Genomic DNA, 20,289 nt, shown 5'->3' with positions numbered 1-20,289 from the left:
GTTGATCTTACAATACAGGAATGTAGTGGATCTTCCATCTGCTGCGACCCTCAAAGCGCCATGGAGAAATGATCCCTGGAGAAGATGTAGGCAGGTATGAAGGACCTGAGAGAGCAAAAGTCATCTTCCATCGCAAACAACCTGGTCAGGATACAGGGATGCTTCTGAATCAGCCTCTCTCATCTTAATGTAGAGAAGATGGACCAAACCAAGACTGTGTTGAGAGCTGTTCCTGGTTACCTATGGTTGATATACCATTCTAACTTGTGAAAGTGTCAAAGAAAGTAGGAGCAGCCTCCATCTCATGGGACCGTTTGAAGAAAATCTTAGGACAAAGTGGTTGCCGAGGCAGTGATCTCATTCAGTTCCTGAAGGAAGTGACCTCAACTCACTTCCTTATTGATGGAACTCTCTGAACATGGGATCCAGGACGCCAGGCACCCATATCCAGTCCCAGTCCCAGTCCCAGTGGTCTCACTTGTTTGGATTTACGAAGGACAGAATCAGTCTTTCTTGGTACCTACTAAGGTGAGGAGGCCAAATGCCTGGAAAGCTCGGAAGAGGGGCTTTTCCTGGAAAAGCAGGTAGTGGCTCACTCCTGGCTCCTGACAACTTCACAGAGTTGGCCAAGGAGACCAGATCTGAGAGAGGACAGGACATTTCGGGGGAACATAGTATGGCCCACCAGTCAGAGGATACTCCGGATAGTCTCATACCTATTTGGGGGAAGAAGGTGTCATTGTCAGTGTGGGTGTGGGTATGTGGTTTTGTCTCATGTTCTGAGAACAGGAAGGAAAGTCAGTTTGTTTGGTTTGGAGTGAACTGTTTTTAGTAAGTCGTTTGACAAGGCAAGTGTTTCTGGGTCTGTGTATCACACTGTGTCCGTGGTTGTAGACATTAGAAAAGAGAATGCATCAATGGATATGTCCTGTCTAGTAGAAAGCTTCCCAGCATTCATCCTGCCCATTTTATGAATGGACTGTGGATTGCTTTATTAATGGGCAACACCTGCTACCTTCCTAAGTTGCTCTTTTCTTCCAGAATTCTGGACACTCTCAAGAATAGGCTCATGGTTTTGTGTCTAAGTTATGTACCACCCCCAAGTTCTGTGACAAGGCAATGTTCTGGATAGCTGAAGGAAATGACGAGCATCTGAGAAAACTCAGATATCAGTTGACCAGGAAAGTCTCAGTGGAGAAACCCTGCTTTGTGCCATTTGCTTACCTATTGTTCTGTTGCCCTGAGAGTCAGGAAGTCTTTGTCTCACACCACCCCTTTGTGAATCCTGAAGAAAATAGTTTTCAAATGGAAATAAATAGGCTTCACCTTTGGCTCTTTCCTTAATTGATTTGGAAAGAGTTGTGTCTGAATCAGCCTCTTGGCCCAGTGTGATTCTTTGACTTAGATTCTCAGCACCTGATGGATCTAAAGAAAGATCCCATGTGTGCATCCAAATCAAAAATGGCAAAAAGAGCTGTAATTGTGGATGAAGTCTTTTGCCTTCCTCTGTAAGGTTCCTGAATTCCATCAAGTGAGAATAGGGATCATTTTGGTCAGATGAGTTCGTCAAAGCCCTTCTGAGGCTATCCCGTAGGTGCTTAGGTTTTCTCATCACTCCAATTCACATAAAGTATCTTTAACTGACACTCAATAGGCCTCAAATGGGAAAAGTGGAGCAGTATGACGGGCAGGCCTTTTTGATCACTCCTGGTACAAAGGAAGGGTGTCCAGGCCACCTGAATTTAGGCAAATGAGGAGCAACGGAGCTTATTTTGGACACTGTCTTGGGCTGCGTCCCTCATGGACACCTCCAGCCAGAGGTTATGATGAGTGTCAATATGGAAGAAGATGAGGACCATGTGGGAGAATTTCGGTTTTATTGCGGTCATTTGTGTGGCAGTTGGAAGAGATGACTGGGTCCACCTGGGCTTGAACTCTGGTGTGATTCCCCTTAGAGACTGAGTTCTGGAACTCACCTCAGAGAAGTATTGCTATGAATTGTGTTGGGATTTGAGGAAGCCACGCATGAGAGTCATCCTTGGAAACTGAGATCAAGGCCCAGGGTAGCTTTCCACAGGGCACTCTGATCTCAACCAGGATATCAAATGATTTTATTCTGAAAGACTTGGAAGCCATTGTTGAGAGTCAAAACAGACAATGACATCACATTTTAGACCTCAATGGCCCTGGCTTCATGTGACCTTTTGGCCACTCTTTGGAAAGCCTTGCCTGTGAGAATTCTCCAGAACTTACATTGAAATGAACTTCCTCAACATTTAATGGTTCCTAAATGAATTGAAACCCACAGTGCATCCAACTTCATCCGTGAAAAATGGCTAGATAAATACCAAGAAAATTTTCAATTTCCCATGACCAGGTGGCAATGGAGAGCCATTGGATATTCTGTTGCTGATCATGAGTGTACCAGACAGTGCCTTGATTGATTGGGTTTCATGAAAATAAGTTGGAGCCTGCTGAGTAGTTATCCTAGAGTAGTGGTTGGCAGGTGTGTGAAAAAACATCTGTGGTGGGGCCACATGGATCTGCCATTGGCTTCCAAATGGTTTGTGACTGACATGGTCCAGTCAGCAGACCCTCCTATGCAAAGAAATCTTGTTATATGGTGACGTTTCAGGGCAATGTTTACAATCAGGTTGCTATGTTTAAGGGGGCAAGCTATGTGGGATAGAAGCCTGGTTGGTGCATTCTCCTGCATACCCACCACGCCTGACAGAACTCGCTCCAGCACTGTGTCCCAGTTGAACTCCTTGGATTCCATGAAGCAATTACTAAACTCCCAATGCAACAGCAATAAACACATATAGAATCCTACCTGGTACCACACCTACATTCTTGTGAGGTGAACGACTAGGCAGATACACATTGTGAGAGAAGATCACTCCTCCTAAAGGCTGTTGGAACTGAAAATATAACCAATGGGTGAGCTTCCTAGTTTTACAACATTATACATAAATCCATGTTCAGTAAAATGAATATTTTTAGATCTGTGAATGACATATATTTCATGATGAATTTCGAATAGCATATATATTGCTAGTTTTTAATGTGTGTGTTTTTTGTATATATGTATGTGTGTGTATATATACAAACATTCTCCAGATTTTTCAAAATATGAAATATTTGTATCTTAATATACACTCCCTTAATTCATTCATATTCATGTATGTGGATTTATGATCATCTTTTCTAAATATTATTCTCAGAAATATTCATCCACCTGAAATACTTTTTTGTTTTTAGTACTGAAAACTAACTTCAGTGAATGTTGCATACAAATCCTAATATATCTAGAGTAACTGACCCAGTTTATCCTCAATGCAAGAAGATTCATATGGAACATGAAGTGTATTTTGATGTTCATTTTAATTCAACACTGGTACATTACTATTTCTTCAGTTTATCCACATCATAGGATATATATTTCATCAAAAGATCACAAAATTATAGGCATTTTTTCACTTTCAATCACTTCCTACTTTAGAACACATGTATTCTTCCATATTTCTTGACTGGTCTTCTCAAGATTCTTTTTTCCAAACACATTATTTTTGATTTTCATAATCACATTGAAGCAAAACTCACACACCCTTCATGATAAACCATAACCCTAATATTAACATTGATGTATAACTTTTTGGAATGAATGATTGTATATCAATATAAGATTTTTAATATTTTCAGATATCAATTCAATCCACCATTTAAAGTGTAACCAGTTATATTACTTATTCCCAGTTGGTCTATTCATGCATTATCTCTATATTCATAGACACCGGGTACACCTGTGTGTACCCCAAATACTAATTTATAAGTCTTCAAAATATTGCTCCCAAAAATGGTGGAAGAAATACTTATGTCACCCGATCTATATATACATTTCATCACAGTAATATTCTGGACACAAAATTCAAAGGTCACACTTATGTTTCTACCAAATCCTAAATAGAAAGTGAACATGGATTACTAAAAACATCCATGTCCAGGGTGCCTTATGCTCTCAAATGTCAATCCTATTGGTGACTACATATTTGTTTCTTCCTAAGATTATATGTTCAACCTCAACCCTGTTGAAAATATCTAGTTCTATCACTCACTTTATACTTTGCCTGATTTCCTAATGTCTCTATTGATATCTGCATTCCTACATATTTTCCCCACTTCATCATTGTTAGAGACCCTTCACATGTGCTGTTATTGAAATTCACTCTCTAACCGGAACCCTATTGCTAAATAACTTTTGGTCCAAATCCTATACTCATTGTTCTTCTGATACTTACCGATTATCTTCCTGATCCTACTGACTATCTCTGTTTGAGGGGATGTTCTCTTCTACATTCAATCATCCAAAGTACAAGTTCCTATGCCATTGTATATCAATTTATCTGAGATATCTGTGCAGAACGTAATTCAAGCTAAGTAATCCTATCAAGGACCCAATGACTTTCTGGACTTCAAATCTTACCTAGATTTCTGTTTTCATACTTATATTTCACCTATATATTCTTGTAAGTATCGCAGTTACCCAATTCCATTATACATCCTGTAGAATGATTCCTAACCCAAATCGAACTGGTTATTAAGCCTAACCATACACTGTTCCCTCAATCTAACATTACAGAAGAGCTGGAACAGAGTTGGTCTTACAATGCAGGGATGGAGGGGATCTTTCACCTACTTAGAACCTCAAAGGTTCATGCAGAAATTATCCCTGGAAATCATGTAGGCAGGTATGAAGAACTTGAGAGAGCAAAGGTCATCTTCCATGGCAAACAGCCTGGTCAGGATGAAGGGTTGTGTCTGAATCAGCCTCTCTCTTCTTAATGTAGAGAAGATGGACCAAATCAAGCCTGTGTGGAGAGCTGTTCCTGGGTGGCTATGGTTGATATACCATTCAAACTTGTGAAAATGTCACAGGAATTGGGGCAGCATCCATCTCATGGGACCCTTGGAAGCAACTGTTAGAGCAAAGTGGTTGCCAAGGCAGTGACCTCATTCAGTTCCTGAAAAAAAGTGACCTCACCTCACTTCCTTTGTAATGGAACTCTCTGAACTTGGGAACCAGGAAGCTCGGCCCCCAGAGCTAGTCCCAGTCCCAGTTGGAACACTTGATTGTATTTACCAAGGACAGAGTCAGTCTTTATTGGTACCAACTGATGTGAGGATGGCCAAATGCCAGGAAAGCTATGAAGACGGGTGTTTCCTGAGAAAGCAAGTAGTTGTTCTGGCAAAGACACCAGATCTGAGAAAGTACAGGCCATTTCGGGCGAACATAGTATGGCCCACCAGTCAGAGGAAACTCCGGATAATCAAAGACCTACTTCTGGGAAGGAGGTGCTTTGTGGGTGTGGGTGTGAGTTTGTGGTTTTTTCTCATGTTCTGAGAATAGGTAGGAATGGTGGATTGTTTGTTTTTGAGCGGATTGTTTCTAGAAAGTCGTTTGACATGGCGAGGGTTTCTAAAAGTGTATCCCACTGTGTCCGTGGTTGTTGACATTTGAAAAGAGAATGCATCAATGGAAGTGTCCTGTCTAGTAGAAAGCTTCCCAGCATTTATCCTGCGCAATTGATGAATGGACTGCAGCTTGCCTTATGAATGGACAACACCTACTATCTTTCTAAGCTCCAGTTTTCTTCCTGAATTCTGGCCACTCTCCGGAATAGTCTCATGGTTTGGTGTCCAAGATATGTACCGCCTCCAAGCTTTGTTACATGGCCATGTACTGGATAGCTGAAGGCAATGGGAGCATCTCAGAAAACTCAGATATCAGTGTGACCAGTAAAGTCTCAGTGGAGAAACCCTGCTTTGGGCCTTTTGCTAACCTATTGTTCTGTTGCCCTGAATGTCAGGAATTTCTTTGCCTCAGGCAACCACTTTGTAAAGCCTGAAGAAAACAGTTTTCAAATGAAAATGAATGGGCATCACCTGTGGCTCTTTGCTTAATTGCTTAAAAAGGGATGTGTCTGAATCAGCCCCTTGGCCCTATGTGAGGCTGGGGCTTAGAATCTCGGCACCTGATGGATCTACAGAAAGATCCCACCTCTGAATCCAAAACCAAAATGGCCAAATAAGCAGTCAATGTGGATGAAGTCTCTTGCCTTCCTCTGTAAGTCCTGACCTCTATCAAGTGACAATAGATATCATTTGGGTCAAATGAGTTCTTCAAAGCCCTGCAGAGGCTAATGCATAGGTGCTTGGATTTTCTCATGACTCCAATTCACACAAAGAATTTATACTCAATAATCAGTAAGAGTCAAAATGGAGAAGCAGAGCAGTATTAAGGGCAGGCCTATTTGATCACTCCTGGTCCACACGAAGGGTGTCCAGGCCACCCTGACTTTAGGCAATTGAGGGGTAAGTGAGCTTATTTTGGACACTGTCTTGGGCTTCACCCCTCATGGAAACCTGCAGCAAGAGGTTATGATGAGTGTCTCTATGGCAGAAGATGAGGGTCATGTGGGAGTGTTTTGGTTTCAATTGCGGTCATTTGTGTGGCAGTGGAATAGGCCACTAATGAGATTCGCCTTTGTAAACTGAGATCTAGCCCACTCCTTGGGAAAAATTGCCTTTGAGAGTTCTCCAGAGCTTTTATTGAAATGAGCTTGCTCATCATTTAATGGTTCCTGAATGAATTGAAACCAACAGCACTTACAACTTCATCTTTGAAAAGTGGCTACAAAAATACCATGAAATTTTTGCCATTCCAATGACCAGGTGGCACTGGAGAACCTTTGATGTTCTTTTGCTCATCATGAGTGTACCAGACAGTGCCTTGATTGTCTGGGTTTCATGAAAATGGTGTAGAACAGAAATGCCAGTAACTTGTAGCCTACTTAATAGTGGGCCTAGAGCGGTGGTGTGCAGGTGTGCGATAAAACATCTCTTGTGGGGCCATGTGGATCTGCCATTGCTTCCAAAGGGCTTGAGACTGACATGGTGCATCCAGCAGAACCTTATATGTCTGAAACCTCTCAATGTAAAGGCATCTTTTTATATGGAGATTTCAGGGCAATGTTCAGAATCAGGTTGCTATGGTCAAGGGGGCAATCTATGTGGGATAGAATCCTGGTTGGTGAATTCTCCTGCAGACCCTGACCCACCACACATGACAGAATTCCCTCCAGCACTGGGTCTCAGTTGAACTCGTTTTATTTAGTGAAACAAATACCAAACTCCCAGTGCAGTGGCAAGAAACACCATGAAAAGTGGAGGATGATCAAATGGCTTCACAGTCCACACGGGGAGACACTTAGCCTTAAGTGGCCACAGTTTACCTACAAAGAGTGAATTCAGCACTGCCGCCTCATGTCTTTTGGAAAATAAGAAACCATGTCCTCCAGGTTACATAGATGCAGACACAGCTTTGATGCTTTCACTAGAAATGAAGCTAAAGCTCCTGACAAAAACATATATTTCTAGGATTTTCTAACTTTCAGAGTCTGTGTTGAAATATCAGCTGTTATCCTGATTGGTTTATCCCTAAATGTAATCTGCTTCCTTTCTCTTGTAGCTTTTAAAATTCTCTCTTTATTCTGTACGTTGGGTATCTTCATTATAATGTGTCTAGGTGTGAATCTCTTATGATTTTGCACATTCGGCATCCTGTTGGCTTCTAGGACTTGGGAGTCTGTCTCATTCTTCAAGTCTGGGAAGTTTTCTCATATTATTTCATTGATTACATTGCTCATTCTTTTGGTTTGGACCTCTATACCTTCCTGTATCCAAATGACTCTTAAGTTTGGTCTCTTTATGTTATCCCATATTTCTCGGATGTTCTGTTCATGGTTTCTTAACAGTCTTGCTGAGCTGTCTATGTTCTTTTCAAGTTGAAATACTTTTCTTCATTGTCTGATGTTCTATCTTCTAAGTGTTCTACTCTGATGGTAGTATTCTCAATTGAGTTTTTAAGTTGGTTTATTGCTTCCTGCATTTCTAGGATTTCTGTTTGTTATTTTTTACAACTTCTATCTCCCTGTATAATTGATCTTTTGCTTCTTGGATTTGTTTGTGTAATTCATTGTCGAAGTGATCTTTCATTGTCTGATTTTGCTGTCTAATGTCTTCCTTGAGACTCCAGATCATCTGAAGCATGTATATCCTGAGTTCTTTATCTGACATTCCATCTGCTGCAGCTATTACCTCTTCTAAAGTTGTGTTAACCTGCATTGCTTGTGGTCCTTTTTTCTTTGTCTTTTCATATGACTCGCGTTTCTTTCTGCTTGGTGAAAATGTTGTGATTTTGAAATTTTCCCCCTATATATTTATATTACTCTTGTATATTTGAAAAGTCTTCCTTGCAGGGGTGGGGGGTGGCTGTGCTGCTCCTCCAATTGGGGTGATCTATCTACCACGCTGATGGGCCACTGGGCCTGTTCTCCTGATCGGTCGCAGGTCTGCCTATCATGCAGGCACGGGAGGCGGCTCTGCTCAGCCCCTCCTCCAATTGGTGTGACGTGTCTACCACACCCGTGGACCCCTGGGGTGTTCTGCCGATCGGTCGCAGGTCTGCCTACCTTGGAGGCGCGGGCGGCGGCTCTGCTCTGCCCCTACTCCAATTGGGGTGACGTGACTACCACGCCGGCGGGTGGGTGGGCCTGTTCTGCGGTCGGTCGCAGGTCTGCCTACCTTGCGGGCATGGGTGATGTATCTGATCTGCCCCTACTCCAAATGGGGTGAAGTGTCTGCCGCGCTGGCAGGCCACTGGGCATCTTCTGCTGGTCGGGTGCAGATTTGTCTACCTTGAGGGCGAGGGTGATGGCTCTGCTCTGCCGCTACTCTAATTGGGGTGTCGTGACTTCCAAGCTGGCAGGTTGCTGGGCCTGTTCCGGGCACGGGCAAAGACTCTGCTCTGCCCCTACTCCTATTGGGGTGACGTGACTACAATGCCGGTGGGCCACTTGGATTGTACTAGGCACGGGAGAAGGCTCTGCTCTGCAACTACTCCAATTGAGGTGACGTGACAACCACGCCTACTGGTCACTGGGCCTGTTCTGGGCACCTGTGGCAGCTCTGCTCTGCCTCTATTCCAATTGGGGTGAAGTGATTATCATGCAGGTGTGTCGCTGGGCCTGTTCCGGGCACGGGCAGCGGCTCTGCTCTGCCCCTCTGGCATGATGACAAAGTGAGAGAGACTCGGGTGTTTGTGACTCACTTTCTTTACCAGGAGACTAACTGTTTCTGTCACTGCTGGTATCAATAAAGTTATCTCTTCCGCTGCTTTCTGATGACATCAGATCTCTGCCATGTTGGTATCCCATGCAAAAGGCAGCATTTCGTTCCCTTTGCTGGGTGACCAAAGCAATGGGTGAGTCCTGACTGGCCCTCACATGCCCCGTCTCAATCCTGTTGCCACTGCCTATGTAGGCTCGGTTGATATTTACCTCCACATTATTCAGCAAGACCCGGACCGGAAAGCAGTTTCCACGGGTTCTTTCGCCCTGAGCCAGATCAGTTCGGGGAGGCCAAATTTTGCCGCTCTGGGCTCAGTGTATGTTCTAATAGGAGCAGGCTCCAAGACGCAGTTTCTGCGGGTTCTTTAGCACTGAGCCTGAGTAATTTGTCTGCGAGACAAAGGTGAATGGCATCCTGAAATTACCTGTTCTATAGCTGAATGAGCTGCGATCAGTCGAAAACAGGATGGTGACGTCAGCTCTTCAAGATGGTGGACGCTGGCTTCCTCTGTTGTCTGACCGGTATGGAGAACGGAATTGGACCGCATCCATCCCCGTCTCAATTCCAGAATTCAGCTCTGAGCACAGTAATTGCATAGCTGGCAGGAGCCCATAGAATCCACACCACTGTATATTTGCGATGCTATCTCGTCGTTTCCCAGTGCGCGCCACAGACTCTAGCTGCAGGGCAATTTGCTGAAGAAGCAGCATGACCCTCCGTGCGGACAAATCACTCGCGTTTGAGCCCCCGTAGCTGATCCTCGTGAGATGGATATATGTCCACTAGGTTTTGGAGCACCCCAAATTTGCTGGAAATTCCTAACAAGATAGGTTTTAGCCGTTCTAACTCGTCATTCTCCTGCACAGTGACGCGGTACATGGGGGTAATGCACTCCATTCGCCGCCATCATGTGATCCCCCAAAGTTAGTTTTCAGTACTAGGAAAAAAATATGTATTTCAGGTGGAGGAATATTTCTGAGAATAATCTTGTGAAAAGTTGATTATAAATCCACATACATGAATATGAATGAATTTAGGGAGGGTATAAAAAGAAAAATATACCAAATATTTTGAAAAATCTGGAGAGTGAATATATATATATGTATATATATATATATATATATATATATATATATATATATATATATACACACACACAGACACACACACACATACACAGACATTAAAAAGTAGCATTATATATGTGAATTGAAATTCACCATGAAATATATATCATCCACAGATCCAAAAATATTCATTTTAATGTACATGGATTTATGTTGTTCAACTAAAAGCTCACCCATATGTTGAATTTTCAGTTCCAACAGCGTTAAGTAGGAGTGATCACTTCTCACAATTTGTATCTGCCAAGCCAGCCACCTCATCAAATGTACGACTGATACCAGGTAGAATTCTATATGTGCTTATAAAAATACATGTGATGAATAGGCTACAGAGAAAGGGAGACAGTTATTCACGTATTTGTTAACTTTTAAAACACATGGAGAACTATTTCAATTAAAATTCGCTAGATTTATAACTCCTACCATTTATCATACGAAAGGCAAGTCCAATTATACACCATGCCTCCTGTGAACCTCTTGTATTTGTATTCTGTTTGGGTTATTATTCTCCATCAAATTAGGATAAGAAGTCAAAGTCTAGTAGGGTATGTGTTAGTGTCAGGGATTCAGTATTTCGAATGGAAAATTGGAAAAAGTATCCAATGTGTATGCAAATATGTGCTACACAAAAATCTTTCCACTCTCATTCAGAACAATGCCTTGACATTACCTTCGTCCTACATAAGACACAATTAGAGGAGAAGATTTAGAAAATCTGTGAATACATTTGTGGAATGGTAATTGCTCAGAAGTTCACAAATTTGGAGGTGGTACAGGAGTTTCCAAAAGTAAGGGACAGGGTAATCACTCCAAAAACATGAAGTTCTGCCAGCCTAACATCTGAAGAAACTGCCTCTGAGTTTGGGCAATGAAATATATGCTGTTGTCAGAAGCATTAGCTTCATATGTAGTGAGACCATCAAATCTGGTTCTGCATCTATGTGACCTGGAGGACATGGTTTCTTACTTTCCAATGAACATGAGGCAACAGTGCTGAATTTTCTATTTGTAGGTACACTGTGGCCACTGGATTCTAGGTGTCTCCCCGTGTGGACTGTAAATTCATTTGGTCATCCTCCACTTTCGTGGTGTTTCTTGCTGCTGCACTGGGAGTTCGGTATTTGCTTCATTAAATACAAGGGTTCAACTGGGACACAGTGCTGAAGTGAGTTCTGTCTAGTGTGGTGGGTCGGGTTCTGCAGGAGAATGCACCAACCAGGCTTCTATCCCACATAGCTTGCCCCATTGACCATAGCAACCTGATTCTGAACATTGCCCTGAAACCTCTCCATATAACAATATGCTTTTACATATAAGGTTCTACTTACTGCAAAATGTCAGTCACAATCCATTTGGAAGCCAATGGCAGATCCACATGCCCCCACCACAGATGTTTTATCACACACCTGTCAACACTGCTCTAGTACAACTACTCAGCAGGATCCAACTTACTGGAATCTCTGTTCTACACCATTTTCATAAAACCCAGTCAATCAAGGCACTGTCCTGTATACTCATGATCAGCAACAGGACATCCAAATGTTCTCCAGTGCTACCCGGTCATGGGAATTTCAAAAATTTCATGGTATTGATCTAGCCAATTTTCAAGGATTAAGTTGGAGGCACTGTGGATTTCAATTCACTCAGAAACCATTAAATGGTGAGGAAGCTCATTTCAATGAAAACTCTGGAGAATTCTTACAGGCAAGGCTTCCAAAAGTGGCCAAAAGTCAGATTAAGCCAGGCCCATTGAGGTCTACAATGTATGGTCCATGTGTGTTTTGACTCTCAAATATGGCTGCCAAGTCTTTAAGAATAATATCATGTGTTATCCTGTCTGAGATTCCCTGTGCTCTGTGGAAAGTCAACGTGGGCCTAGATGTCACTTTCCAAGGGCAACTCTCATGCATGGCCATCTATAATTCCAACACAATTACTGGCAATAATTCTCTGAGATCAGTAAAAGAACTCAGTCTCTAAGGGGAATCACACCAGAGTGCAAGCCTAGGTGGACCCAGTGATCTCTTCCAACCGCCAGACAAATGTCCACAATTAAAACCAAAACACTCTCACATGGTCCTCATCTTCTTCCATATAGACACTCATCATATCCTCTGGCTGGAGGTTTCCATAAGGGACGCAGCCCACCACAGTGTCCAAAATATGCTTCCTGCCCCGCATTTGCCTAAAGTCAGGGTGGCCTGGACTCTCTTCCTGTGAACCAGGAGTGATCAAATAGGCCTGCCTTTAATATTGCTTGGCTTCTCCAACTTGAGGCCTTCTAGCTTTGGGGTTTAGATTCTTTAAGTGAATTGGAGTCATGAAAATCAAGCACCTATGGCCTAGCCTCTGCAGGGCTTTGAAGAACTCATTTGACCCAAAGAATCCCTATTCTCACTTGATGGATATCAGGAACCTACCAGATGAAGGCAAGAGAGTTCGTCAAAAATATCTGATCTTTTTGCCATTTTGGTTTTGGATGCATGCATGGCATCTATCTTTAGATCCATCCGGTGCTGAGAATCTAAGCCACAGCCTCACACAGGGCCAACAGGCTGATTCAGACATATCCCAATCCTAAGCAATTAAGCAAAGAGCCACAGGTGATGCCCATTCATTTCCATTTGAAAACTGTTTTCTTCAGGCTTCACAAAGTGGTGGCTTGAGGCAAAAAACTTTCTGACATTCAACAGAACAATAGGTAAGCAAAAGGACCAAAGCAGGGTTTCTCCACTGAGACTTTTCTGGTCAACAGATATCTGAGATTTCTGAGATGCTAGCCATTTCCTTCAGCTATCCAGTACATAGCCATGTCACAGATCTTGGAGGTGGTACAAATCTTGGACACAAAACCATGATACTATTCTGGAGAGTGGCCAGAATTGAGAGAGAAAACATGAAATTAGGAAGCTTGTAGGTGTTGCCCATCCATAAGGCAAGCCAGAGTCCACTCATGAATTGGGCAGGATGAATGCTGGGAAGCTTTCTACTAGACAGGACACATCCATTGATGCATTGTCTTTTCTAATGTCTACAACAATGGACTCAGTGGGATACACACACATAGAAACACTCGCCTTGTCAAAGGACTTAATAGAAATATTCCACTCCATACCAAACAAACCGCCTTTCCTACCTATTCTCAGAACATGAGACAAAACCACAAACTCACACCCACACCCACAAAGGCACCTCCTTCCCCCTAGTAGGTCTGTGACTCCCCGGAGTGTCCTCTGACTGGTGGGCCATACTATGTTCCCCTGAAATGACCTCTCCTATCTCAGATCATGTCTGCTTGGCCAACTCTGTGAAGTTTTCAAGAGTCAGCGGTGAGACACTACCTGCTTTCTCAGGAAAAGCCCCTCTTCAGAGGTTTCCTGGCATTTGGCCATCCTCACATCTGTAGGTACCAAGAAAGACTGACTCTGTCCTTGGTAATTCCAAACATGTGAGACCACTGGGACTAGAACAGGGACTGTCTCTGGGTGCCTGGGTTCCTGGATCCCAAGTTCAGAGAGTTCCCTCACCAAGGAAGTGAGGTGAGATCACTTTCTTCAGGATCTGAATGATGTCACTGCCTTGGCAACCACTTTGTCCTAACAGTTGCTTCCAAAAGTACCATGAGGTGGAGGCTGCCCCGATTTTCATGTGACACTTTCTCTAGTTAGAATGTTATATCAACCATAAGCACCCGGGAACAGCTTCCACACAGGACTGGTTTGGTCCATGTTCTATACATTAAGAAGAGAGAGACTGATTCAGACACAACCCTTCATCCTGACCAGGATGATTGCCCTGGAAGATGACTTTTGCTTTCTGAGGTACTTCATAGCTGCCTTCATCATCACCAGGGATCATTTCTGCATGAACATTTGAGTTTCTCAGCAGGTGAAGATCCCCTAGATTCCTGTAGTTTAATACCCACACTGTTTCTGCTCTCCTGCAAAGTTAGTGTATGGTTAGGGTTAATAATATTTTCGATTTGGGTTAGGAATCATTCTGCAGGATGAATAATGTGATTGGGAACCTGCTATATTTATAAGAATATATAGGTGAAATATATGTATGAAAACGGGAATCTAAGAAAGATTTGAATCCCAGAAGGGCATTGGGCCCTTGGTTTGGATACTTAGTGTTGAATTATGTTCTGTACAATTGTCTCAGTTAAATTGAAATACAATGGCATAGGACCTTGTACCTTGGATGATTGAATGTAGAAGAGAACATCCAGTCAAAAAGGGATAGTCGGTAGGATTAGGAAGATAGTCAGTAGGTTTAGGAAGAAGAGTGAGTATATGATTTGGAATAAAAAGCTTCTTTAGCAATAGGGTTTTGTTTAGAGAGTGAATGTAAATGTCAGCACATGTGAAGAGTCAGCCAAAATGATGAACTGGGGAAAATATGTAGGAAAGCAGGTGTCAATAGAGACATTACAAAATCAGGCAAAGTATAAAGTGAGTGATAGTATTAGACATTTTCAACAGACTTGAGTTTGAATATATAATCATAGGAAAAAACAAATATGTCGTCACGAATGGGAATGACATTTGAGAGCATTAGGCAACCTGGACATGGATGTTATTAGTTATCAACATTCACTGTCCTTTTAGGCTTTGGTACAATCATAAGTGTGACATTTTATTTTTTTTCTGTTCAGAATATTACTGTGATAAAATGTATATGTAGATCAGGTGACATGAGTGTTTCTTTCACCATTTCTGGGAGCAATAATTTGAAGACATATACATTAGTATTAGGGGCACAAAGAGGTGTAACCTGTTTCTATGAATATAGAGATAATGCATGAATAGACCATACTATGAATAAATAACATAACTGATTCCAATTTAAATAATGGATTGAATTGATATGTGAAAATATATAAGAAATCTTATATTGATATACAATCATTCATTCCAACCAGTTATATTTCTAATGGTAATATTAAGATTATGGTTTATGATGAATGGTGTTTGAGTTTTGCTTTATAAGTGATGATGTTAAAGGAAAATCATGTGTTTGGAAAGAAGTCTCATGAAAAGACCAGTCAAGAAACATGGAGGAATGCATGTGTTCTGAATCAGGAAGTGATTGATCATTAAACAAATGCCTATAAATTTTCTAATTTGTGACTGAAATATATATCCCATGATGTGCATAAACTGAAGACATAGTAACGTACAAGTGTTGAATAAAAATGAAAGTCAAAATACACATCATGTCCCCTAGGAATCTGCTTGCATTCATTTTAAACTGGCTAAGTAACTGTAGAAATATTAGGGTTTGTATCCACCATTCACTGAATTTAGTTTTCAGTACTAGGAAACAATATGTATTGCAGGTGGATGATTATTTCTGAGAATAATCTTGTGGAAAGTTGATTATAAATCCACAGATATGAATATGAATGAATTTAGGGAGTGTATAATAAGACACATATATTTCATATTTTGAAAAATCTGGAGAGTATATATATATATATATATATATATATATATATATATATATATATATATACACACACACACACACACACACACACACACGCACATGCACAGATATTAAAAAGTAGCAATACAGGAGATCCATTATGAAGGCAGGCATGGAGAAATCAAGTCTATGATCTCTTCAGCTGCATGGGCATAGTGAGTCTTAAACTGTCTAAATGCTGTTTGCTCAGAATCACTAGGCAATGTTGACCTGTTGTGAATCTGGGGCGAACAGTCTGGGCCCCTAAGAACACACACAGAGCCCGGATTGGCTGCATTCAAGCTTAGATTCTTCTGGTTTTTGTGACTCAGCACTAACATTCCCGCTGAAATAACTGGCCGAGCTTTCTGAATTGACAGAGTTAAAAGACAACTGAGCCTTCATAGGCAGTGGCCACAGGATTGAAATGGGGCTTGGGAGAGATAGTCAGGACCCACCCGTTGCATTGGTCACCTAGCAAAGGGAACGAACGGTCACCATTTTAATGGGACACCACCATGGCAGAGAACTGACATTACAGGCGGAGGAGATAACTTCATTGAAACCAACGCGACAAGTGTGTAATCCCATTGCCATCTCTCTCAAAACCACGGGGAAACCTCAAGGGCCCTTCCCAGCTCTGCTGTAATGGCCCCTCCCAGCTCTCCCAGGAGCGCGATAGCCATACCTAGGGAATCAGGATTGGCTTGGGACTCGTGGCGTGGAATTCCCGGCTACCGCTCCCACCAGTGCTGACAATTGAGGTCTCTTACACCACCTACCGGGGGCATGGCTCCCGGAGGACAAGAAAATTCGCTGGGGTTTCTCAGGCCAAAGCTCTACAAAATTAGTGTCTGAGGGAGGCAAACAGGGAGAGTGTGCCCAGGCGTTCATTAAAACAGGGCTACCAGGAGCAGAGGCCTGGCGTGTAACCAGTATTGTGGTGAGCGTCAAAGGTGAGCGGGGCCTGGCTTGAGGAAGCACAAGAGAAGGCCCTAGGCACTCAGGATTGGAGACCCGCCCAGTCTGGGAGGAAGAGCTGCTGCACAGTGATTGGTTCCCACTTATTGAGAGGAGAAGCTTGGCCCAGTGCACACAGCTCCACCTACTGGAGGAGAAGTTAATTGAACTCTAGGACTGCATGTATTATTATTATTATTTTATTTGTATGTTTTTCTTTTTCTTTTATTTTCATTTTTGTTGTTTTTCTTTAACTTTTTAATGTTTTTATTTTTTAAAATTTTTTATTGTATTATTATTATTATTATTATTATTTTAAATTTTAATTTTCATTTTTTAATCATCATTATTACTTAAAATTTTCTTTCTTTATTTTCTATTTTTCTTCTTTTGTCTTTTCATTTCTTTTCAATTTTCTTATACCCCCTTCCTTGAATTCTACCTGCCTACTCTCATTCTCTTTAGTGACTTCTTCCCTTCCCTTCTAATATCTTTTCTTCCAAGCATCAAATAAATTTATAAGAGTAAGCAGTGACTCAGTAGTCAAACAGAACAAGAAGTAACATGAGCAGCATAAAAAAGCAAGGAAGAAAAAAAGTACAAACAATGAAGGACAGCCTAAATATTCAAGAGCATCTAGAGTCATCAGAAAAATGGTCATATAAAGAACTCAAGAAATACCTTAGACAGATGGAATGGAACCTTAAAGAGGATACGAGACAACAAAAACAAACAGTGAAAGAACGCATTGAAAATGAATTACATAAACAGATAAAATAAGAAATTAAGCATCTTTATCAGGAGATAGAGATTATTAGAAAAATCAAACAATAATTCTAGAAATGAAGGAAATGATAAACCAAATTAAAAACTCAATTGAGAGTATCACTAACAGAGTGAAGCAAGTAGAAGACAGAATGTCAGATAATGAAGACAAAATATATCATCTTGAAAAAACTCTAGCCAAGAAAGAAATGCTGTAAAAAATTATGAGAAAACATCCAAGAGATATGGGATAAAATAAAAAAAACAAACTAATGAGTCATCCAGAAAGAGGAAGGTACAGAGATTCAAACCAAGGGAATGAGTAACCTGCTGAATGAAATAATTAGAGAAAACTTTCCAGAAATAAAAATGGAAACAGATAAACAAATTGTAGATGCTTACAGGACACTGAGCACACAAAATCACAGTAGACCAATGCCAAGACACATTGTTATGAAGATATCCAATATACAAAACAAAGAGAAAATATTAAAAGCTACCAGAGAAAGGAGGCAGATTACAATCAGGGGTAAACCAAAAAGGTTAACGATGGATTTTTCTATCACAGATGCTGGAAGTGAGAAGATCCTGGAACAACGTACTTCAAACACTGAAAGACAATGGATGCCAACCAAGAATAATGTATCCAGCAAAATTAAGCTTAATGTAAGACAACAAAATAAAAATATTTCATGATAAACAAAAGCTAAAAGAATTTGCAGCCAGAAAACCAGCATTGGAAAGCATCTTGAGCAAAACACTACACGAGGAAGAAATGAAAATCAACAACGAAAACCATCAGTGGGAAGTGCCTCAGTAATGACAGAGGGCGGGAAAAGCTAATCATGGAGAAACAAACTAATTTTAAAAAAAGATATAAGCAAACATGGGTGGCAGTACAAACCATATATCAATAGTAACTCTAAACGTTAATGGCTTAAACTCTCCAATAAAGTGACATAGGCTAGTAACTTGAATTAAAAAAAAAACAAATCCAACAATATGTGCCTCCAGTGGACACATCTGATTGGAAAAGACATACACAAGCTGAAGGTGAAAGATTGGGAAAATTTATACCTTGCACACAGTCCTCGTAAGCAAGCAGGGGTGGCCATCCTCCTATCGAATAAAATCGTCCTCAAGATTAATTTAATCAAAAGGGATAAGGAAGGACATTATATACTGTTAAAAGAAACGATTCACCGACAAGACATAACAATTATCAATATTCACGCAATAATGGTGCTGCGAGGTTCATAAAACAAATTCTCCTCAAGTTCAAGAATCAAATAGACCACAATACAATAATTATGGGTGACTTCAACTCACCTCTCTCACCATTGGACAGATCCTCCAAACAAAAGTTGAATAAAGAAACTATAGAACTCAATATCACAATCAATACCCTAGACTTAACTGACATATATAGAATATATCAATCATCATCAAGTGGATATACTTTTTTCTCAGCAGCACATGGATCCTTCTCAAAAATAGACCATATGTTATGCCTCAGTAAATGTAAAGGGGTGGAGATAATACCATAAATTTTTTGTGATCATAATGGAATGAAACTGGAAACCAATGATAAAAGAAAAAAGAAAAAATCATACATCACATGCAAAATGAACAATATGTTACTGAATGATCAATGGGTTACAGAAGACATAAAGGAGGAAATCAAAAAATTCTTAGAGATAAATGAAAATACAGACACAACATATCAGATTCTATGGGACACAATGAAAGAAGTTTTAAGAGGTAAATTCATCGCCTGGAGGTCATTCTTCAAAAAAGGAAAAAAAAAAAAAAAAACAACAAATAAATGAGCTCACACTTTATTTCAAAGCCCTAGAAAAGGAAGAGCAAAACAACAGCAAATGTAGCAGAAGGCAAGAAATAATTAAAATCAGAGCGAAATTGAAACAAAAGAAACTATTGAAAAAATTAACAAAACTAAAAGTTGGTTCTTCGAAAAGATAAATAAGATCCACAGACCCTTAGCCATGCTAACGAAGAGAAGAAGAGAGAGAACTCAAATTACTAACATACGGGATGAAAAAGGCAATATCACAACAGATGCAACATCAATACAGAAGAAAATTAGAAATTATTTGGAAAACTGTATTCCAATAAAATAAAAAATAGTGAAGACATCGATAAATTTCTTAAGTCATATGATTTGCCCAGACTGAGTCATAAGGGAACATACAATTTAAACAGACCAATATCAATGGATGAAGTAGAAGAAGCAATCAAAAGACTACCAACCAAGAAAAGCCCAGGACCGGATGGGTATACAGCAGAGTTTTACAAAACCTTTAAAGAAGAATTAATACCAATACTTTTCAAGTTATTCAGGAAATAGATAAACTGGGAGCTTTGCCAAATTCATTCTATGAGGCCAACATCACCCTGATTTTGAAACCAGACAAAGACACCTCAAAGAAAGAAAACTACAGACCAATATCTCTGATGAACCTAGATGCAAAAATCTTCATTAAAATTCTGGCGAATTGGATACAAAGGCACATCAATAAAATTGTGCACCATGATCAACTAGGATTCATCACTGGCATGCAAGGCTGGTTCGATATATGGAAATCAATAAATGTTATTCACAACATCATTGGCCTTAAAGATAAGAACCATATGATCATCTCAATAGACCCAGAAAAACCATTCAACAAAGTAGAGCATTCCTTTATGTTCAAAACATTTTAAAAAATAGGGATAATAGGAACTTACCTCAACATTGTAAAAGCAATCTATGTTAAGCCTC

Source organism: Callospermophilus lateralis, chromosome 13 (assembly GCF_048772815.1).
Source record: "Callospermophilus lateralis isolate mCalLat2 chromosome 13, mCalLat2.hap1, whole genome shotgun sequence".
Taxonomy (NCBI): Eukaryota; Metazoa; Chordata; class Mammalia; order Rodentia; family Sciuridae; genus Callospermophilus; species Callospermophilus lateralis.
The sequence above is the reverse complement of the archived record's forward strand: the minus strand, read 5'-3'. Positions refer to the sequence as shown.